The sequence below is a fragment of the Macadamia integrifolia genome, unplaced genomic scaffold (genome assembly GCF_013358625.1).
Source record: "Macadamia integrifolia cultivar HAES 741 unplaced genomic scaffold, SCU_Mint_v3 scaffold2425, whole genome shotgun sequence".
Lineage (NCBI taxonomy): Eukaryota > Viridiplantae > Streptophyta > Magnoliopsida > Proteales > Proteaceae > Macadamia > Macadamia integrifolia.
The window spans coordinates 1-7,479 of record NW_024868709.1 but is presented as its reverse complement, the minus strand read 5'-3'; positions in this window follow the sequence as shown (position 1 = coordinate 7,479).

Genomic DNA, 7,479 nt, shown 5'->3' with positions numbered 1-7,479 from the left:
TTTTTTTTTTTCTATTTATTTATTTATTTTTTGTTATTTCAATTGTAATATAATTAAATACATGATAAGCCAAAACACGGTGCTATATAAAAGCATAAAAAAATTCATATAGTTATTGGTCTGGTATTTTTTAGCTCATGGTTTCAATTATTGTAAGAACAAATCTTGAATGGCTTCCTATCTTTGGAAAATTCAGGAAACTTCTAACTTCCTACATCCTATTAGTTGATCTAAGGTTTGCCTTTTGAAAAATGAAGGACGACTGGGAATACATTGAGTAAATGAAGTCAACAATGCAAGGGTCATAAAACAAATCTGAAAAATTATGTCTAGATAAAAAATATATGAACTAATTGGGACATTGGGTACTCAATATACTTGAAATCAATTCCATGGACTGTCATTGCCCAAATGATGCATCATGGGCTTGGAGAAATTTTTTGAAGTATAGACACCTTGTTAGAGACACCATTGTTCAAGGACTGATGATGGCTATGATTTCTATTTGTGGCTTGAAAATTAGCATTCAAATAGTATATTCATTTTCAAATATGAAAATCAAAACAAATATAATGCTGAATTTGATAGGATGGCCATTAAAGATACTGGTTTTGTGGTATACTCTTCATCAAAGGTTGGATGTCGGTATTGTAGTATATATGGAGGGATTATTAATAGGGGTTTATTGGGTATCAAAGGAGCCATATAGGGATTGGTATGCTCTTGACTCGCAACTAGCATATATCTTTGGAGACCGATAACGTACATTCTTGACTAGGGATACCATCTATGTGTCAGTAGTATTAAAACCTAATATGGACTTAGAATCTGTTGACTAGGCTTGTGTGATAATAAACTGGATTATGACATTGCATTCATTTAATACACATTCAATTGGTGTCGTTGAGCACCTTCTTTATTGTTGCATTTCATATATGGTTGTGTTTGGTTTGCATATCCACCCCTCACTAGGCTTCGTAGAAGCTCACCACATTTGTTGCAATGTTTTTAGATGGTGATCCGAGGAAACTTCCCGAGGTTGTTGTCAAAGAGCCAACTCTTTGTAGAGATGATCTATGCGTGTGATGACTATGCCTACGGGGCATCCTGAATAGAGTAATAGTCATATTCATTTTTTTTCTTTTTGTGTACATACATGATTTAACTCTAGGGATATTATTTTCATTATGTTCTGACTGGAGAAAACTTTCTTATGTGCAAATATGTTACATATTAATATAATTTACTAGTTCTGTTTATCTTACGGATTAACATTATCACAACCTGTTCACACAGAACCGGACCGATGACCAGGTTAACTCCAGTTAACCCAAACCTGTCAGGATCATCTGATACAGTATCCAACCACAGCATACACACAACTAAGATAATGTTAAACAGTTCAGTGGAAGACTTAATTTACTTGTAAATATCCCCAATATACTTGATACCCAAATTGTAGTACATAGATAAATATATGTGGGTCCGCAGGCATGATATTTACACAAAAGAATAACAATTCACGTATCAAGTACACAAAAGGGATCATCAAAAGAATAAAAAAGTAACCCTGCATGGAGTCACTGCTGTGGTCCCACAACACAGCCCTCGCACGAACAATCCGTGCCGTGCTGATATTCCTCGGGGACCCACCAATCCTCTTCGGGGAATTCAACTATGGGGCCTGACCCTTAATCTTCAGGCTGGTGACTTGCAAAATTATCTAAAAGAGGTGCACACGTGGGATGAGCTCACTAGCTCAGTAAGTGAAAAGAAGGACCACACAACAGTCCACACAATAATCACAACCATATGCACTATATGCTATGCAATTCATTTTAAATCACATCCACCTAATCAACATTACTAAGTCTTGGGTTTAGAGCTACTACAACCATAGTGCGCGTATACTCCAGGTACGAGCCGTAAACTCCATCCTGCGATACGCCTATAGGGCTGTCGGAGAAGGCCCACCGTGAGTACTCGAAAAAGTAAAGCATACCGACCATCGGCTCTCAACATAAAAGTAAATGACAAAAAATAAAGGTACTGACTCCAGCAATTTAAAAGCAGTACGATTGACTCTCTTGAATATACCACCGAGGTTGTCGACTGTCCTAATGACCAACCGGGCGTCTGTCTAACCGCCACAGTGACCTGACAACCGCGACCACTGCTTCCTCCCAAATGGTAACCTAACACCTCAACCCCTGTTGGGAAGGGTCATAGCACGGGAAGATGATAATCCTAAACCGCATGCTCCTACATGACATAGTATGATTGCATAGTGCCACCGTGTCCCATTCCACGGGCCACCAATGCACTCGTTTCCAAGCCGACTACGGCATCTAGTCTATTAATGCATTATGCACAATGATGTCATCGTTCATCATATAATCACATCATCATTTGACATTGAGAAAATAAACACAACACATGTCATAATAATATGAGGATGGCTAAGCTACATATAATTTGTATGATTACATGGCTAGTCTAGATACAATTTAATGAATGCCAAACAAGTCTTAAAATAAGGCCAAACGTCTTCTCCCCACTTACCTGTAGTGTACAAAGACTCACGCCCTGTACGGATGAGATTCGACGCGAGAAACGTAAATTTTGGTGAACCTATCACAAGTGAATGGGGTTAGCACTAACAAGATTTGATGGCAAAATCACGTTTAGAATCCTAAAAGAAGGTCACATGTCCGTTTGGGTCCATTCGGATGTAAAAATCACGTTGGGAGCCTCTCGGGTGGGTCGGACAGCCCACTGGTCTTCACAGGTGGGCGGGTCTACCCACCGGTCATGACCAGAGGGTAGGTCAGCCCTTCGGTAGGGGCCCGCCGGTGGAGGCCAAGGGCCTGCTAGGACCGGCGGGCAAGTTGCCCTGCTAGTCGGCCCGCCGGTAGGGGCCCGTCGGTTGGCCCCGAGGGCTTGTCCTCTCAGGTGGGTGCCCTCAGGCAGGTGGTCCCAGCCCATCGGTCTTGGCGGAAAAATGCCATTTTCCCTGAAGCCTTCCCCAACCTTTGGGGAATCAAATGGGACTTTTCCAAACCCATTTTTCACACATTCAAGGTCTCATAAGATGATTCTAACCTAGATCTAGGTTAGATTTAAGGAATGGAATCCATCTTACCTTCTTTGCTCAAGAACTCTTTCAAAAACCCCAAAATCACTTCTTGGCTCAAGAAATCACCAATGCTTCACAATCTTGTAAACACTTCCTCAAATCATTCAAAATCAACACATACACCCTCTATTAAACCTTAGATTCATCATCCCAAGTGGGATTTACAAGATCTCAAGAAACTCTACTCAAATCAAGGGTTTTACTTGGGTTTGGTGAAAGTTTAAGAAGCATAGCCTTTGCTCACCTCCAATCATAGCTCTCGCGTTGGGGATCACTCTTCTGACGTCGGAATGGATCAAACCTTGGTGCCGCTTAGATCCTTTCCTTCCTCCTCTTCCTTCTCCTTTCTTCTTCTCCGTTCTCTTTTCTCCCTTTTTTTCTCTCTCCTCTTTACTCTTCTCACCAAACACCTTAACGTAATAAATGAGAAAATAAAAAACATAATAATACTATTTATACTTTTTAAAACCACTAGTAACCACATGGGTGGGTCACTCAGGTGGGCGGATGCGCCCACCTGTGACCGCCCACTTGAGGGCCGAAAATTGTCCAACAAGTGGGATTTTGGTGGAATTTGACTCTCAGCATGAAACTCACTCTTGGCACAGGATGTATTATATGTATGCGCTTTAGGATACGACTACATACCAGCTTTATCCGTACATGGCCTTATGATATGTACATGTATACGGCTTGAGTACACCCGTCTCCTCTGGCACTGACTCAGACTTGTCTGGCCAACCGGTGTTCAAAGTCACCCTTGCCATCATGGTCCATAAGGAACCCGCCTTAATCCTCTCCGGTTTGGGTCCTGCATGGTTAAACTGGGTCAACCATGTAATTAGACTGGGTTTAAAAGTAGGGTATCACATTTAACCCCCCTTTCTGAAAATTTTGTCCTCGAAATTGGCGTACCTGGTTGTTCAAAAAGATGAGGGTACTTGGCCTGGATTTCATCCTCTTTCTCCCAAGATGCTTCTTCAAGTGAATGATTAGCCCATCGCACCTATACAAAGGAAATGGAGCGGTTGCGAAGAGTTTTCACCTTTCGGTCCAAGATTTCAGTTGGCTGCTCTGTATAGGTCATATCCGCTTCTAGATATTCTGGTTCCACGGGTAGTACATGAGATGGATCATAAACGTATCGCTTCAGCATGGATATATGAAATACGTTATGGACATTCCCGAGTGAAGGTGGCAGAGCAAGCATGTAGGCTACTGAGCCGACCCGAGCTAAGATCTCAAATGGGCCAATGTATCTCGGGCTCAACTTACCCTTTCTATGGAATCTTTGCAACCCTTTAGTAGGAGAGATCTTGAGAAATACCTTTTCTCCTAGCTGAAATTCAATGTCTTTCCTGCGGTTGTCTGCATAGCTCTTTTGACGAGACTGAGCTGCTTTAATCCGTTCTCGAATAACATCGACCTTGTCACAAGTCATATGTATCATTTCAGGCCCTAACATTCGGCGTTCGCCTATCTCATTCCAATACAGAGGAGTTCTGCACTTCCTACCATATAATGCCTCATACGGAGCCATCCTAATCGTAGCTTGGTAACTGTTGTTATAGGCAAACTCCATAAGGGGTATATGTTCTTCCCAACTACCACACATTTCCATTGCACATGCCCTGAGCATGTCTTCTAATATCTGTATGGTTCGCTCCGACTGACCATCAGTCTGTGGGTGGAAAGCTGTACTCAAATTCAATTGTGATCCTAAGGCATGCTGGAAGCTTTTCAAAAATCTGGAAGTGAACCTTGGGTCCCTATCTGATACAATGGTCACTGGCACTCTATGCAAGCGTACTATGTTATCCATATAAAATTGTGCTAATTTGGCCATAGAGAACTTGGTCTTGATGAGAATGAAATGAGCAGTCTTAGTAAGCCGATCAACGATCACCCATATCGCGTCCATCCCCTTAGGTGTACATGGTAGTCCGGTGACAAAGTCCATTGTAATTCTATCCCATTTCCAGTCTGGTACTGGGAGTGGTTGAAGAGTACCATAAGGTCGATGCCTTTCAGCTTTTACTTTCTGGCATGTAAGACAAGTCGCCACATACAGGGCTATTGTGATTCTTATGCTTGGCCACCAGTAATTTTGTTTAAGGTCTTTATACATCTTTGTACTTCTTGGGTGGAGTGAGTACTCAGAGCTGTGTGCTTCCCGCACTATCTTGTCTTGTATATCCAAATCATCGGGCACACATAACCTACCTCGAAACAGTAATGCCCCATCGCTAGCTAAAACAAAATCAGGGTCGTTCATTGTTTGATCTTGAACCTTAACTCTGATCCGCTGTAATTCAGGATCCAAAGTTTGTTTCATTATCACCTCTTGCCTAATAGTCGGATGCACCTATAGAGCTGCCAGTGATACAGTCAACCTTTTAAGGTTTTCTAGTTGATGTTCAAGCTCTAAGGTTGCTCCTTCATATAAGAGGGTTTCATCCATTAGCGTCACTTTTTGTACGAGTGGTGGGCTGACTGCTAAGTATGAGAGTGACACGGTCTGTGCCTTCTGACTTAATGCATCTACCACTACATTAGCCTTGCCGGGATGATACTGAATATCGCAGTCATAATCCTTCATGAGCTCAAGCCATCTCCTCTGCCTCATGTTCAAATCTTTCTGGGTGAAAAAATACTTAAGGCTTTTGTGATCACTGTATATCTCGCACTTCTCCCCATACAAATAATGTCACCAAATATTTAGGGCAAAAATGACTGCGGCTAGTTCCAAGTCATGAGTGGGGTAGTTCTTCTCATATTCCTTTAGTTGTTGGGATGCATATGCTATCACCTTACCACGTTGCATGAGAACATAACCCAACCCCACCTTAGAAGCGTCAGTATAGACTGTCATTCTACCTGTGCCTTCGGGGATGGTCAACACAGGGGCCGACACCAATCTTTACTTCAATTCCTGAAAACTCTTCTCACATTCCTCTTCCTATTCAAATTTCACACCCATTTTGGTTAACTTAGTCATTGGTGCTGAGATCCGAGCAAAATTCTCAATGAAGCGCCAGTAGTACCCAGCCAAACCTAAGAAGCTTCTAATCTCAGTGATGTTCTTAGGGCTTTCCCACTCTACTACTGCTTTCACCTTGTCAGGATCCACCTTGATTCCCGCCTTAGACACTACATGTCCCAGGAATCCAACTTGCTCAAGCCAAAGTTCACATTTACTGTATTTGGCAAACAATTTTTGTTCTCTTAGCCTCTGTAACACCATTCTCAAATGTTGAGTGTGCTCCTCTTCTGTCTTAGAGTAGATCAAGATGTCATCAATAAAAATAATTACCCATTTGTCGAGGACATCGTGAAATACTCGATTCATTAAATCCATGAATGCTGTCGGTGCATTGGTTAACCCAAAAGATAACATTAGGAACTCATAGTGACCATACCGAGTCCTGAATGCTGTCTTGGGTATGTTGCCGCTCTTTATCTTGAGCTGATAATAGCTTGATCTAAGGTCTATCTTTGAAAATACCCTTGCACCTTGTAGTTGGTCAAACAAATCATCAATGCGTGGCAATGGATACCGGTTCTTAATGGTTAGGTTATTCAATTCCTGGTAATCAATGCACATACGCAAGCTGCCATCCTTCTTTTTGACAAACAAAACTAGGGCACCCCAAGGTGAAACACTTGGGCGAATAAACACCTTCTCCAATAATTCTTGCAACTGCATCTGTAACTCCTTCAATTCGGCTGGTGCCATCTTGTATGGAGCTTTAAACACTGGAGCTGCTCCAGGAATCAAGTCTATGGCAAATTCCAACTCCCTATCAGGCGGTAGATGCATCAGATCATCTGGAAAGACGTCGGAAAATTCTTTAACCACCTTTACCTCTTCCAGTGGTGTAACCTTTGCATCAACATCAAGAACAGATGCTAAGTAACCCTGACATCCACTTTCTAACAACTTTACCGCTTGAAGAGCGGAGACGAGAACCTTTCTAGCCCGTTTCATTTCATCTGCTCGGTATACCAATTCTTTCCCTTCATCATCTGTCACCCTAATTATTTTTTTAGCACACATCACATTAGCTCAATGGGCCAATAACCAATTCATGCCCAGTATGACGTCAAAATTCTGCATGTTGAATTTAATGAGTTGTGCATCCAATTTCTTCTCACTGATTTCCACTGGGCACGACCCATACACCTCCTTCAACTGTGTAACTTTACCTGTAGGCATGCTAACAATCATCCCATGATCTAGTGTCCTGGGTGATATACCCAGTTTCTCAGCAAATCTCTTAGATATGAATGAGTGTGTAGCTCCTGAATCAAACAAGACATAGGCTGGAATGCCCGATATAGGT